The sequence below is a fragment of the Triticum aestivum genome, chromosome 6A, assembly GCF_018294505.1.
Source record: "Triticum aestivum cultivar Chinese Spring chromosome 6A, IWGSC CS RefSeq v2.1, whole genome shotgun sequence".
Lineage (NCBI taxonomy): Eukaryota > Viridiplantae > Streptophyta > Magnoliopsida > Poales > Poaceae > Triticum > Triticum aestivum.
In genome coordinates this window covers 181,602,626-181,618,393 of record NC_057809.1, presented here as the reverse complement: position 1 = coordinate 181,618,393, position 15,768 = coordinate 181,602,626, and positions in this window count along the sequence as shown.

Sequence of the window (15,768 nt, the reverse complement as noted above, 5' to 3'; positions counted from 1 at the left end):
CCTTGCTCCTTTATATACAGGGGCAGGGGGGCACCTCTAGACACACAAGTTGATCATTGATCTCTCCCAGCCGTGTGCGGTGCCCCCTCCACCATAATCCTCCTCGGTCATACTGTAGCGGTGCTTAGGCGAAGCCCTGCAATAGTAGCTTCATCAACATCGTCACCACGCCATCGTGCTGACGAAACTCTTCCCTGAGCTCTACTAGATTGTGAGTTCACGGGACGTCACCGAGCTGAACGTGTGCTGAACGCGGAGGTGTCATACGTTTGGTACTAAGGATCGGTCGATCGTGAAGACTTACGACTACATCAACCACGTTTTCATAACGCTTCCACTTAACGGTCTACGAGGGTACATGGATGACACTCTCCCCTCTCATTGCTATGCATCACCATGATCTTGCGTGTGTGTAGGATTTTTTTTGAAATTACTACATTCCCCAATAGTGGCATCCGAGTCAGGTTTATGTGTAGATGTTATATGCACGAGTAGAACACAAGTGAGTTGTGGGCGGTACAAGTCATACTGCTTACCAGCATGTCATACTTTGTTTCAGCGGTATTGTTGGATGAAGTGGCCCGGACCGACATTGCGCCTACGCTTACGCAAGACTGGTTCTACTGACGTGCTTTGCACACAGGTGGCTGGTGGGTGCCAGTTTCTCCAACTTTAGTTGAGCCGAGTGTGGCTACGCCCGGTCCTTGAGAAGGTTAAAACATCACTAACTTGACGAACTATTGTTGTGGTTTTGATGCGTAGGTAAGAACGGTTCTTGCTCAGCCTGTAGCAGCCACGTAAAACTTGCAACAACAAAGTAGAGGACGTCTAACTTGTTTTTGCAGGGCATTATGTGATGTGATATGGTCAAGACATGATGCTATATTTATTGTATGAGATGATCATGTTTTGTAACAGAGTTATCGGCAACTGGCAGGAGCCATATGGTTGTCGCTTTATTGTATGCAATGCAATCACCCTGTAATTGCTTCACTTTATCACTAAGCGGTAGCGATAGTCGTAGAAGCAATAGTTGGCGAGACGACAACGATGCTATGATGGAGATCAAGGTGTCACGCCGGTGACGATGGTGACCATGACAGTGCTTTGGAGATGGAGATCAAACGCACAAGATGATGATGGCCATATCATATCACTTATATTGACTGCATCTGATGTTTATCCTTTATGCATCTTATTCTTCTTTGTTTGACGGTAGCATTATAAGATGATCTCTCACTAAATTTCAAGGTAAAAGTGTTCTCCCTGAGTATGCACCATTGCCAAAGTTCATCGTGCCGAAACACCACGTGATGATCGGGTGTGATAACCTCAACGTTCATCTACAACGGGTGTAAGACGGTTTTACACACGCAGAATACTCGGGTTAAACTTGACGAGCCTAGCATATGCAGATATGGCCTCAGAACGCTGAGACCGAAAGGTCGAGCGTGAATCATATAGTAGATATGATCAACATAGTGATGTTCACCATTGAAAACTACTCCATTTCACGTGATGATCGGTTGTGGTTTAGTTGATATGGATCACATGATCACTTAGATGATTAGAGGGATGTCTATATAAGTGGGAGTTCTTAAGTAATATGATTAATTTAACTTAAATTTATCATGAACTTAGTACCTGATAGTATTTTGCTTGTCTATGTTATTGCAGATAGATGGCCCATGCTGTTTTCCGTTGAATTTTAATGCGTTCCTTGAGAAAGCAAAGTTGAAAGATGATTGTAGCAATTACACGGACTGGGTCTGTAACTTGAGGATTATCCTCATTGCTGCATAGAAGAATTACGTCATGGAAGCACCACTGGGTGCCAAACCCGCTGCAGGAGCAATGCCATATGTTATGAACGTATGGCAGAGCAAAGCTGATGACTACTCAGTAGTTCAGTGTGCCATGCTTTAGGGCTGAGAACCGAGACTTCAACGTCGGTTTGAACGTCATGGAGCATATGAGATGTTCCAGGAGTTGAAGTTAATATTTCAAGCAAATGCCCGGATTGAGAGATATGAAGTCTCCAATAAGTTCTACAACTACAAGATGGAGGAGAATAGTTCTGTCAGTGAACATATACTCAGAATGTCTGGGTACCATAATCACTTGACTCATCTGGGAGTTAATCTTCTGGTTGATACTGTCATTGACGGAGTTCTTCAATCACTACCACCAAGCTACAAGAGCTTCGTGATGAACTATAATATGCAAGGGATGGATAAGACGATTCCCGAGCTCTTCGCAATGCTAAATGTTGCGGAAGTAGAAATCAAGAAGGAGCATCAAGTGTTGATGGTCAACAAGACCACCAGTTTCAAGAAAAAGGGTAAAGGGAAGAAGAAAGGGAACTTCAACAAGAACGGCAAACAAGTTGCTGCTCAAGAGAAGAAACCCAAGTCTAGACCTAATCCTGAGACTGAGTGCTTCTACTGCAAAGGGACTGGTCACTGGAAGCGGAACTGCCCCAAGTACTTGGCGGATAAGAAGGATGACAAGGTGAACAAAGGTATATGTGATATACATGTTATTGATTTGTACCTTACTAGAGCTCGCAGTAGCACCTGGGTATTTGATACTGGTTCTGTTGCTAATATTTGCAACTCAAAACAGGGACTACGGATTAAGCGAAGGCTGGCTAAGGACGAGGTGATGATGCGCGTGGGAAATGGTTCCAAAGTCGATGTGATCACCGTCGGCACGCTACCTATACATCTACCTTCGGGATTAGTTTTAGACCTGAATAATTGTTATTTGTTTCCAGCGTTAAGCATGAACATTATATCTGGATCTTGTTTGATGCGAGACGGTTATTCATTTAAATCTGAGAATAATGGTTGTTCTATTTATATGAGTAATATCTTTTATGGTCATGCACCCTTGAAGAGTGGTCTATTTGTGTTGAATCTCGATAGTAGTGATACACATATTCATAGTGTTGAAGCCAAAAGATGCAGAGTTGATAATGATAGTGCAACTTATTTGTGGCACTGCTGTTTGGGTCATATTGGTGTAAAGCGCATGAAGAAACTCCATACTTATGGACTGCTGGAATCACTTGATTATGAATCACTTGGTACTTGCGAACCATGCCACATGGGCAAGATGACTAAAACGTCATTCTCCGGAACAATGGAGCGAGCAACAGACTTGTTAGAAATCATACATACTGATGTATGTGGTCCGATGAATTTTGAGGCTCGCGGCGGGTATCGTTATTTTCGCACTTTCACAGATGATTTGAGCAGATATGGGTATATCTACTTAATGAAACATAAGTCTGAAACATTTGAAAAGTTCAAAGAATTTCAGAGTGAAGTGGAAAATCATCGTAACAAGAAAATAAAGTTTCTATGATCTGATTGTGGAGGAGAATATTTGAGTTACGAGTTTGGTTTACATTTGAAACAATGTGGAATAGTTTCGCAACTCACGCCACCCGGAACACCATAGCGTAATGGTGTGTCCGAACGCTGTAATCGTACTTTACTAGATATGGTGCGATCTATGATGTCTCTTACTGATTTACCGCTATCGTTTTGGGGTTGTGGTTTAGAGACAGTTGCATTCACGTTAAATAGGGCACCATCGAAATCCGTTGAGACGACGCCTTATGAACTATCGTTTGGCAAGAAACCAAAGTTGTCGTTTCTTAAAGTTTTGGGCTGCGATGCTTATGTGAAAAAGCTCTAACCTGATAAGCTCGAACCCAAATCGGAGAAATGTGTCTTCATAGGATACCCAAAGGAAACTATTGAGTACACCTTCTATCACAGATCTGAAGGGAAGACATTCGTTGCTAAGAATGGGTCCTTTCTAGAGAAGGAGTTTCTCTCGAAAGAAGTGAGTGGGAGGAAAGTAGAACTTTATGAGGTAACTGTACCTACTCCCTTATTGGAAAGTAGTTCATCACAGAAACCAGTTCCTATGACACCTACACCGATTAGTGAGGAAGCTAATGATGATGATCATGAAACTTCAGATCAACTTACTACCGAACCTTGTAGGTCAACGAGAGCAAGATCCGCACCAGAGTGGTACGGTAACCCTGTACTGGAGGTCATGTTACTTGACCACGACGAACCTACGAACTATGAGGAAGCGGTGATGAGACCAGATTCCGCAAAATGGCTTGAGGCCATGAAATCTGAGATGGGATCCATGTATGAGAACAAAAAGTGGACTTTGGTTGACTTGCCCGATGATCGGCAAGCCATCGAGAATAAATGGATCTTCAAGAAGAAGACTGACGCTGAAGCTAATGCTACTATCTACAATGCTCGACTTGTTGCGAAAGGTTTTCGACAAGTTCAAGGAGTTGACTACGATGAGACCTTCTCACCCGTAGCGATGCTTAAGTCTGCATTCCTGTTAGCAATTGCCGCATTTTATAATTATGAAATTTGGCAAATGGATGTAAAGACTGCATTCCTAAATGGTTTTCTAGAAGAAGAGTTGTATATGATGCAACCTGAAGGTTTTATCGATCCAAAGGGTACTAACAAAGTGTGCAAGCTCCAGCGATCCATTTATGGACTGGTGCAAGCCTCTCGGAGTTGGAGTAAACATTTTGATAGTGTGAAGAAAGTGAGTGGGAGCTCTGTAGCATTTCTAATATTATATGTAGATGACATATTGTTGATTGGAAATGATATAGAATTTCTGGATAGCATAAAAGGATACTTGAATAAGAGTTTTTCAATGAAAGACCTCGGTGAAGCTGCTTATATATTAGGCATCAAGATTTATAGAGATAGATGAAGACGCTTAATTGGACTTTCACAAAGCACATACCTTGATAAAGTTTTGAAGAAGTTCAAAATTGATAAATTTTTTGGGTTTAGGGTTCTTGCCTGTGTTACAAGGTGTGAAGTTGAGTAAGACTCAATGCCCGACCACTGCAGAAGACAGAGAGAAAATGAAAAGTGTTCCCTATGCTTTAGCCATAGGCTCTATCATGTATGCAATGTTATGTACCAGACCTGATGTGTGCCTTGCTATTAGTTTAGCAGGGAGGTACCAAAGTAATCCAGGAGTGGATCACTGGACAGCGGTCAAGAACATCCTGAAATACCTAAAAAGGACTAAGGATATGTTTCTCGTTTATGGAGGTGACAAAGAGCTCGTCGTAAATGGTTACACCGATGCAAGCTTTGACACTGATCCAGATGATTCTAAATCGCAAACCGGATACGTGTTTATATTGAACGGTGGAGCTGTCAGTTGGAGCAGTTCTAAACAAAGCGTCGTGGCGGGATCTACGTGTGAAGCGGAGTACATAGCTGCTTCGGAAGCAGCAAATGAAGGAGTCTGGATGAAGGAGTTCATATCCGTTCTAGGTGTCATACCTAGTGCATCGGGTCCAATGAAAATCTTTTGTGACAATACTGGTGCAATTGCCTTGGCAAAGGAATCCAGATTTCACAAGAGAACCAAGCACATCAAGAGACGCTTCAATTCCATCCAGGATCAAGTCTAGGTGGGAGACATAGAAATATGCAAGATACATACGGATCTGAATGTTGCAGACCCGCTGACTAAGCCTCTTCCACGAGCAAAACATGATCAGCACCAAGACTCCATGGGTGTTAGAATCATTACTGTGTAATCTAGATTATTGAATCTAGTGCAAGTGGGAGACTGAAAGAAATATGCCCTAGAGGCAATAATAAAGTTATTATTTATTTCCTTATTTCATGATAAATGTGTATTATTCATGCTAGAATTGTATTAACCGGAAACATAATACATGTGTGAATACATAGACAAACATAGTGTCACTAGTATGCCTCTACTTGACTAGCTCATTGATCAAAGATGGTTAAGTTTCCTAGCCATAGACATGATTTGTTATTTGATCAACGGGATCACATCATTAGGAGAATGATGTGATTGACTTGACCCATTTCGTTAGCTTAGCACTTGATCATTTGAGTATACTGCTATTGCTTTCTTCACGACTTATACATGTTCCTATGACTATGAGATTATGCAACTCCCGAATACTGAAGGAACACTTTATGTGCTACCAAACATCACAACATAACTGGGTGATTATAAAGGTGTTCTACAGGTGTCTCCGATGGTGTTCGTGGAATTGGCATAGATCAAGAATCAGATTTGTCACTCCGATTGTCTGAGAGGTATCTCTGGGCCCTCTCGGTAATGCACATCACTATAAGCCTTGCACGCAATGTGACTAATGAGTTAGTTGCGGGATGATGCATTACGGAATGAGTAAAGAGACTTGCCGGTAACGAGATTGAGCTAGGTATTGGGATACCGACGATCGAATCTCGGGCAAGTAACATACCGATGACAAAGGGAACAATGTATATTGTTATGCGGTTTGACCGATAAAGATCTTCGTAGAATATGTCGGAACCAATATGAGCATCTAGGTTCCGCTATTGGTTATTGACCGGAGACATGTCTCGGTCATGTCTACATAGTTCTCGAACCCATAGGGTCCGCACGCTTAAAGTTCTGTGACGATCGGTATTATGAGTTTATATGTTTTGATGTACCGAAGGTAGTTCGGAGTCCCGGATATGATCACAGACATGACGAGGAGTCTCCAAATGGTCGAGAAATAAGATTGATATATTGGAAGCCTACATTTGGACATTGGAAGAGTTCTGGGTGAAATCGGGATTTTACCGAGGTGCCGGAGGGGTTACCGGAACCCCCAGGGGGTTAATGGGCCTTGTTGGGCCCTAGTGGAGAGAGAGAGAGGGGCCGGCCAGGGCAGGCCGCGCACCCCCTCGCGGCACCCCCCTTTCCTTATCCTTCTCCCCGTTCCTTTCCCACTCCTAGTAGGAGTAGGAAAGAGGGGAATCCTACTCCTACTAGGAGGAGGATTCCTCCTCCTGGCGCACCGTCTAGGGCCGGCTGGCCTCCCCCCTTGCTCCTTTATATACAGGGGCAGGGGGCACCTCTAGACACACAAGTTGATCATTGATCTCTCCCAGCCGTGTGCGGTGCCCCCCTCCACCATAATCCTCCTCGGTCATACTGTAGCGGTGCTTAGGCGAAGCCCTGCAACAATAGCTTCATCAACATCGTCGCCACGCCGTCGTGCTGATGAAACTCTTCCCCGAGCTCTACCGGATCGTGAGTTCGCGGGACATCACCGAGCTGAACGTGTGCTGAACGCGGAAGTGCCGTACGTTTGGTACTAAGGATCGGTCGATCGTGAAGACGTACGACTACATCAACCGCGTTGTCATAACTCTTCCACTTAACGGTCTACGAGGGTACGTGGACGACACTCTCCCCTCTCGTTGCTATGCATCACCATGATCTTGCGTGTGCATAGGAATTTTTTTGCAATTACTATGTTCCCCAATAGTAACTTGATTGTGGTCCATCATACGGCTCCCACACATATGTTTCATTTTCCTTTTTACCATTTTTTGGTCTCTTCTCTATAGGACCCTCTCGACGGCCTGATCATCGGTCCTTTCGAAGGACGGATATACCAAGGCGGCAAACAACACAGACATATGGGGGAATCTCTAGATGTTCTTCTTGACGATAATTCTACCTGTTTTCAGGACCCGCACGCAGCTCCCCCTTGGTCTTGGCGTATTAAATGGCCATGTTGCTTATCGCACTATTTGTACAGATACGCTTTGACATATTAATCAAATTATAATGGAAACAGTTTGCAGCCCAACTTACGTGGCACTAGCTTACTACTTCATTTTATTTCGCTATTCTTATCAATTGCACCCGTACACTTTGGTACACTTTAATTCGCCAGGGGCTTCATTATGCTCCATACTACGGCAACAAAGTCCGAACACTTTTTACAGTACTGTTCGGCACCCCGAATTTTAGCATTATATGCATCGGCTCCGAATCATGTCTTTGCTCAATACTTGGGTTGTTCGGCTCCTGTGCTTGCAACCTTACGTTCCGTCCTATCGGCTAGGGTAGTAAAGGGAGAACTATTGCGATTGTGTTTCTGGTTTATCTGAGCAAACACCTCAGTAGAGAAAGCGGAAAACTGACTGTCATGATACGGCGTGAGCTGGTCAGCTATTCGGAGGTTAAAAATATTTTGCCATTTTTTGCATTATGCGACGAATCGGCCTCTCCCCGATCAGGTGTCTACAGCACCCTAGTCCGGATTATATACTCACTAGGGGCTGCGCCTACTTTTCTATTGTCAAACTCCTATGACTAAGTGAGGGTGATAAAGCCACATAGTCTGATTGCCTGGTTCGTTGCGCTAAACAAGTCTTCAAGGACCAAACTCTTGGATCAAGAGTGTTTAGATTCCATCCCGAACACCCCCGTACTACCTACATGGGGGCTGAAGCCGACGACTAGCCAACTCTCGGATTTAACAAAACGGCCGCACAGGAGGTAAAATTTTCAAACAGCAAACATTATATTACATAACGGCTCTGTTTCATAATATAGGAAGGGATAACATGAATGACTGCACTCATAGATAACGTGTTTTGAACACTGGCCCTCTACAATGTGGGATCCCTTCAGGACATCATCAAAATACCGCTCGGGCGTGTGGTGCTCCTTGCCCGTGGGCGGTCCCTCGGTGGCGAGCTTGACAGTGTCCATCTTCTGCACCTTGACACGGGCGAAGGCCATCCGCGCACCTTCAATGCAGACCAACCGCTTGATGGCATCAAGCCGAGGGCAGGCATTGACCAGCCGCTTCACGAGCCCGAAGTAGCTGCTGGGTATGGCGTCGGCAGGCCATAGACGGATTATTAAATCCGTCACGGCCAGTTCGGCCACCCTATGCAGTTCGGTCAGCTGTTTCAGCTGATTGCTAAAGGGCATCGGATGTTGTGGTGCAAGGTATTGCGACCAGAACAGATTCTCCATTTAGCTCCCCTCTTCGGCTCGGAAGAATTCCACAGCATCGGCAACACTGCGCGGCAGATCCGCAAACGCCCCTGGAGAACTCCAAATCCGGGTCAGTAAGAGGAACCTTTTCTTCACATACTTGCTCTGCATAATAAAGGCCTTACCCGTCGTGATTTTTCTGGCCTCCTGGATTTCTTGGAGGGCGCCCTGGGCTTCAACCCAGGCATCATGTGCGCTTTGGCGGGCCTTGGCAAGTTCGGACTCTTGATCCGCAATATTGCGTTCCAAGGACTCGCATTTCTTCATGGTGTCCTGGAGTTCCTGCTGGACCTCACCAACCCTGGCCTCGTGTTTCTCGTGAGCGGCTTGTTCCTTTTCCGCTCTCTCCTAGGCTTCGGCCAGCGCCTTCTTGAGGGTCTCCACCTTGGTCACTGCTCCTACAAAATATTATGGCACTATGGTCAACACAAATCATTCATCCTTTCTGAATCTACACAAGGTCATTGCATACCTTAATGGTCCTCCAGCTATTTTTTCACGCGGCCGAGCTCTTCGTCGGTCCGCTCCAGACTTTGCTTCAGTCCGGAGACCTCAGCAGCATGAGAGGTCGCAGCCAGCATAGATGTCTGCTTATTCACATAGACACGTATGGTTAGTCTCCTACGAAAATTAGTTGATCCTCTGTCTAGCTTTTCTTTTCGAACACTGGACAGTGTCTCAGGGGCTACTGCCTATACTATGACATTCCTTTTGCATGAATTGCATTTTCATACCTCAAAGCCTGTTAGAAGGCTTGTGCAGGCCTTGGTCAGTCCGCTCTTCACGGACTGGATCCTCTCAACCACCGTACCCATGAGGGTACGGTGTTCCTCAACAATGGAAGTGCTTCGCAGTGCTTCCAGTAGAGTATCTGGTGCCTCTGGATGGATAGAGGTCACCGGTGTAATCAGTGCACCTCCTTCTTTCGAAGGAGGCTGCTTGCTTGATTCCGGAGCCGTATAGGTCTCCGGAATTGTATTCGGCTGGGGGCGGCATTGTATATGGCCCCCATCGCTAGTCTCCATGGGGATTTGCTCCCCCATGTGTCCGGCGGCCGAGGTTTCATCCTCTGGCGCCACCCTGACGGCCTCCTGCGCCTCTCCCTAGCCTGGGGAGGTCCTTCGGGACAACACCTCGGTGCCATCCATGGCCTTGGGAGAAGAGGCCATCGGAAGGGACCCACTGTCCATCACCTTCGAATCCAGCGAATTCCCCGAAGATGAGGATCGCTAGAGGTCAAAACGATCCGGATTGCAACGCATGATTCAACATGTTAAAACCATGAAGTAAAGGAGCTGGATATGTGTGTGCGTCTTTGAGTACCTACGATTCGATCAGGGGCTTATCCCTGGGGCGCCACTCGGAGCTGCTATCAATATCCCACGCGGAGTTGTCCGCGGAGGAGACCTTCCCCTTCTTGGACGCCTCTGCCTCCAGATGCATGGAGGCCGCCCTTTTCTTCCTCCCCCTCCAGGGGAAAGTTTCTTTCCTCCCCCTCCTCGTCGTCCTCACTGTGGGAGGAGCGGGTCTCGGTGTCTTCGGACGTCACGTCCAAAGTGCCCTTACGGCGGAGACCACTCATGGTCTCCTTGGCCTTCTTCTTGGCCTTCTTCTTTGGCGCTTGGTAGGGCGCCGGAACCAGCATCTTCGTCAGAAGAGGGGTTGCTAGGTTTTGCGGGCAGCAAAGACGGACACTGGATTCGCTCCGCCTTCTTTGTCCAGCCCTGAAAAATAAATGGGGAAGCTTAGGCGTATTCCTTGAGTATGCAAGTAAAGGATACACCTTGAAATACGAAAAACTTACCGAACTAGCGGGATGGGCCTGGTCGTGCCCGTGGTCCTCGGTCGTCACCTGCCACGTCTCATTGGCCTTAAAGAGCATGTGGCACCCCAAAATTTTAACCTTGTTTTATTAATTAAAATTTTGCTAGGAAATTTAAACTTTTATTTTCTGGATGTTCTTTTGGTTTCAGGTTCTTTTTTTACCTTATTATTATGGAGCTTTTACCTCAAGTGAAAAACTTTCCAAATGTATTATTGGACTTGTTTCTCCCCTCAAGAAAAACATTTCTATTATCAGTGGATTTATTTGCATAATTATTCCTTTCTGAGCCTTATTCCTTAAAATGATTTTTCTTAAGTTTCAGGACCCAATTTGCACTGCAACCTTTTGATATATTTATCTAAAATTCCAACCAAAATTTGGAGATGTCATGTGATGTTTTTAAATCACTTTATGCAAAAATATATTTCATTCTTTGGATATTTTGAGCTCTACACCAAGTTTTCAAATCTGGTCCAATGGGCAATTTTGCACTACAACCCATTTAAATATTACTTTAAAATTTCCACCAAAATTATGGGAGGTTAATAGGAGTATTTTATTCAACTCTATGCAAAAATCCATTGATGTTCTTTGAAAGATTTGAGTGAATCAACCTCATTTTCATTCTGGCCTAGTTGGGTGTTTTCTACTGCATCCCTAATTAATTTTGCCCTAGTGACCATGAGCTTTCTCCTGCTTGTAGTACACCATACAAAACCCTTAAGTCCAGGAGAGTGAACTCATTGGAGGATTTTAAATGCATGCAAGCATGCCCTTTTCCTTCTGCCTAGAACTAAAGTTTTGCAAAACTTGCACTAACAAGTTTCTGCTTTTGACAAACTAACCTCACCACCCTCTGTATCATCTAAAGAGACCCCAATCTGGAAGATTTGGCCACCCCAAGAGTTGCCTAGTTGTCCTTAGCATTTTGTCAAACACCTGGTATGCATGGCCAGTTTTGGCATGATTTTTGTTTTGCACTGTGATCTTGCCCCTCTGTACATAATGGCATGTCCACTAATCTCCCTAATGCCTCTAGCCTAGAACTGCTAATTGCCAGCCTCGCTCGAGCACTCTAGAATGCCCTGGCATTTAGTCGAGCACGACGTGTGCGTGCTTTGGGCGCGCCCAGAGCGCGCGTTTTGCATGTGCGGGCGCCGAGCCGCCGCGTCGCACGGCTGCCTCCCTGCGCCCGCTCTGGCCTCTCCCCACTCGCAGCCAGCGCCCCGACTCCTCCCTCACCACAGAGCCGCCTGGACCCCTCCTCCTGGCGCCCCACAGCGCCACCGACGCTAGCCGCCCACGGCCGCAGCAGGGCTCTGCCGTGGACGGCGCCGCCCGAACCACACCAGCGCGCCAGCTCGCTCGTGGAACAGCCCGACCTCATCCGCAAGGCCGTCTGCTAGCGCTCGTCGCCGCCACGTCGCCCTGCCCCCTACAGAACGGCGGTCGCCGATGATCTTATCCACGGCCACCGTCGGAACCGACCTCATTGCACTATAGAAGGAGGCCCCCGAACAGAGGCCGTCTTCCCCATCTCCGGCAGGTTCGGCCGCCGCCACCCTCCGGCTCCGATCGATGCGACCAGAGCCTCCCCCGTCCAACCAGTACCACCATCCCCTCCCCCTCGATCTCGCGGAGCCACCCAACACCTCAAACTCACTTGGGAACCACCGTAGCCCAAACCCACATTGCTCCCGAAGCCTCCTCCGCCGCGGAGCTCGCCGCCGGCGACTCCCTCCACCCCCGCTGACCCAACGACCACCGGGAGGACCGCCCCGGTCTTGCGGATCCATCCCAACCCTCTGGAGCCCGCGGGGAGCCGCCGTTTGCCGGTGTTGATCGCCGGAGCCCCCGCCTCTGTTCGGCCAGAGGAGGATGGAGGCGGGGCGACCGGTCAAACCTGACAAGTGGCCCCCCTGGACCCACTGTCAGCCACACCGATCGAGTCCACGCTGGCGTAAGTGGAAGCGCAAACCCCCGAGTACGTCTCCTCTGCTTCGAAGATGTATTCTGCCCGAAACGTTTTCCCTTTTTCTGTTTTATTTTAAAAACATAATTTGACTAAACTTTGACTGGCTATAACTTTTAAAATATAAATCCAAATGACTTGATTCTTTTTATGTTGTTTCCCAAATATTGTCTAGTTTATTTTCATATTTATTTCAAAATTTTCCAAACAACTTTTTGGTACTATTTTTAAAGTACGTGTTAATTCAAATTTATTCAAAATAGGATTTGTTGGAGAGAGAAGAAAACTTTCAAAAGCACCTCACCTCTCCACACCTTGAAGGCAAGCATTTTTGAACCCTGGCATAATATTATCGTGTGATGTTTGATACAGCTGCAACACCGCCATGACACGGAGTATCCGTTATTTTCTTTGTAAGAACATGATCATACTCATGAGTGCATATTGATGATCTCATATTACTGGAACTTGGTAAGTTTGCGATAGTAATCATTCTCACATGCCTTTTTTGTCTACCGGAAGGAAGCTGAGAAAGCCTCTGTCTTGGGTAGACACGAGCTTATCTCTGGTTCCCCGTCGAGACGGTTGTGTCCGGTATGGCAAGATGAGGTATGATGAGTAGAGATACTATCTGTTGGATTGAAACATATTTGTTATACTAATCATGCATGAAATACTTAAGCCTCCTGAGTTGGCCGTAGATTGAGTCTTCTTCCAGTAACCCCCATACTTGTTTTGTGCTGCCACTTGTCCCTGCCGTAGGTAGGGTACGGTTCAGTAGGTTGTCAACCCCTATCTAGCACACACCATACAGAGAGGCCATAGTGGAAGATATCGACTGCAGCCGGTAGGCATGCCACTTGGTCCGAGGGCATGGGTGTTTCCGGTTGGGATCGAGAGGGAGGCACCCCTTAGAGCGCGCGATAGAAATTTGATGCCATGCTACGTGAGGTTGTAGCCTCCCCACTTAGAGTTTTGCTTAACAGGTGTCGTGGGTGATTCTAGACACGAGTAAAGTTAAGCTGGTGTGTGCAAGTCAGGCGTGTTTTCGACTAAAAGACCGTAGACGGAATTAGTTCCGATGAACTAAAGTAATCCATTACTCGTGGGTAAAGAGTACACCCTCTGCAGAGATATTAAACCTATTCGAATAGCCGTGTCCATGGTTAAGGACTACAGTCCGGGACGGGTCAAGTGTCGGTCTTAGTGTCGGTCTTCGGAGGAAAAACTACTAAACCAGAACATTGATTATGACCGGTGACATATGATGATTATGATTATTATTATTATGGACTAACCATTTATGTTATTTGAATTATTGAGTATCCCTGGGACGGTTCTACCTCCTGGATATTCACTGTGATTATTCTTATATAAGCTCTTTATGTGGTGTCACCCAGACGCCCGACTGTGGCATGCGCGTTATTTCATTTACTTATAAGCCCTTTATGTGGTGTCGCCCAGACGCCCGACTGTGGCATGCGTGTTATTTCATTTACTTATAAGCCCTTTATGTGGTGTCGCTCAGACGCTCGACTATGGCATGCCTGTTATTTCATTTACTTATAAGCCCTTTATGTGGTGTCGCACAGACGCCTGACTGTGGCATGCTTGTTATTTCATTTACTTATAAGCCCTTTATGTGGTGTCGCATAGACGCCCGACTGAGGCACGCTTAATATTATTATCCTTTCGAGGCGTCGCTTCAGACACCCGATCGGTGCTTTTCATTTCTACTCCCTGATTGTTTACTCATGTTTTATTTGAATGATCTGCTTGCGTGCATCATGAACCTTATTTCATAACTGATGAAGTGATCATGGAATATTTCAAAACATGATTATCAATGGCTATATTATACATGTGTTCTTAATGTTTGCGAGTACATTCAAAGTACTCACTAGCTTGTCCCTGGCTATTGTCTTGGCCAGATTTCTTGCATGGAAAGGAGCGTTGCGATGACAGCCCCGGAACCTACGTAATGGTGATAACAGCCTCGCGAAGATAGGAGTTATCCTGGTCAGCTGTTCCTATGGGAAATGGAGTCCCATAGACGCTGATGATCCGCAAACCGCTTCCGCCATCAACCACTAGAGACCAATTGTTGTACCCATAGGCCAGAATGGTCTTGTACTTCATATTTTGTATTTTGCTTGGAGTTTTTGTAACAAGTTGGTGTCTCATCAGCTAACAGTAATCCTGGGGCTGGTGAGCACAAGGGCCGCTTTTGGGAAATAAATATCCCGAAAATCCGGTCCTGACAGAGCACCTTCCAGATGTCTTCGTGCGTAGTGCCGAAGAACTGTTGCAAGGTCTGGTGCTCGGCCGGATCGAACTCCCATAAATGGCAAGTCTAGCTTTGGCACGGAAGGATCTGGCGAACAAGCATCACCTGCATCACATTGACAAGCTTGATGTTCTTGTCTACCATGCTCCTGATGCGCGTCTGAAGCGCTGTCAGCTCGTTCGAAGAAGACCAGTCCAGGCCCTTCTCTAGCCAGGAGGTGAGCCGCATCGGGGCGCCGGACTGGAATTCGGGAGCCGCGGCCCAGGTGGCGGCGCGAGGCTCTATGACGTAGAACCATTGTTGTTGCCACCCTTTGATGGTCTCCATGAAGGTACCTTTGGGCCATGATACGTTGGGCATCTTGCTCACCATAGCACCTCCGCATTCTGCGTGTTGACCACCCACCACCTTCGGCTTCACATTGAAGATCTTTAACCACAATCTGAAGTGGGGTGGGATGCGGAGGAAGGCCTCGCACACGAGAATGAATGTCGAGATGTTGAGGAAGATGTTGGGGGCCAGATCGTGGAAACCCATCACGTAGTAGAACATGAGTCCGCGGATGAATGGGTGGAGAGGGAATCCAATCCGCGGATGAAGTGGGGGATGAATACCACCCTCTCATGGGGCTCCGGGGTGGGGATGATTTGCCCCTTTACTGGAAGCCGGTGGGCGCTTTCCTTGGCTAAGTACCCGACCTCCCGAAGCTTGGTGATGTCCTTCTCCTTGATGGAGGAAACCATCCACTTGCCCTACGCTCCAGATCCGTACATGGTTGGAGTGCTTTTTTGA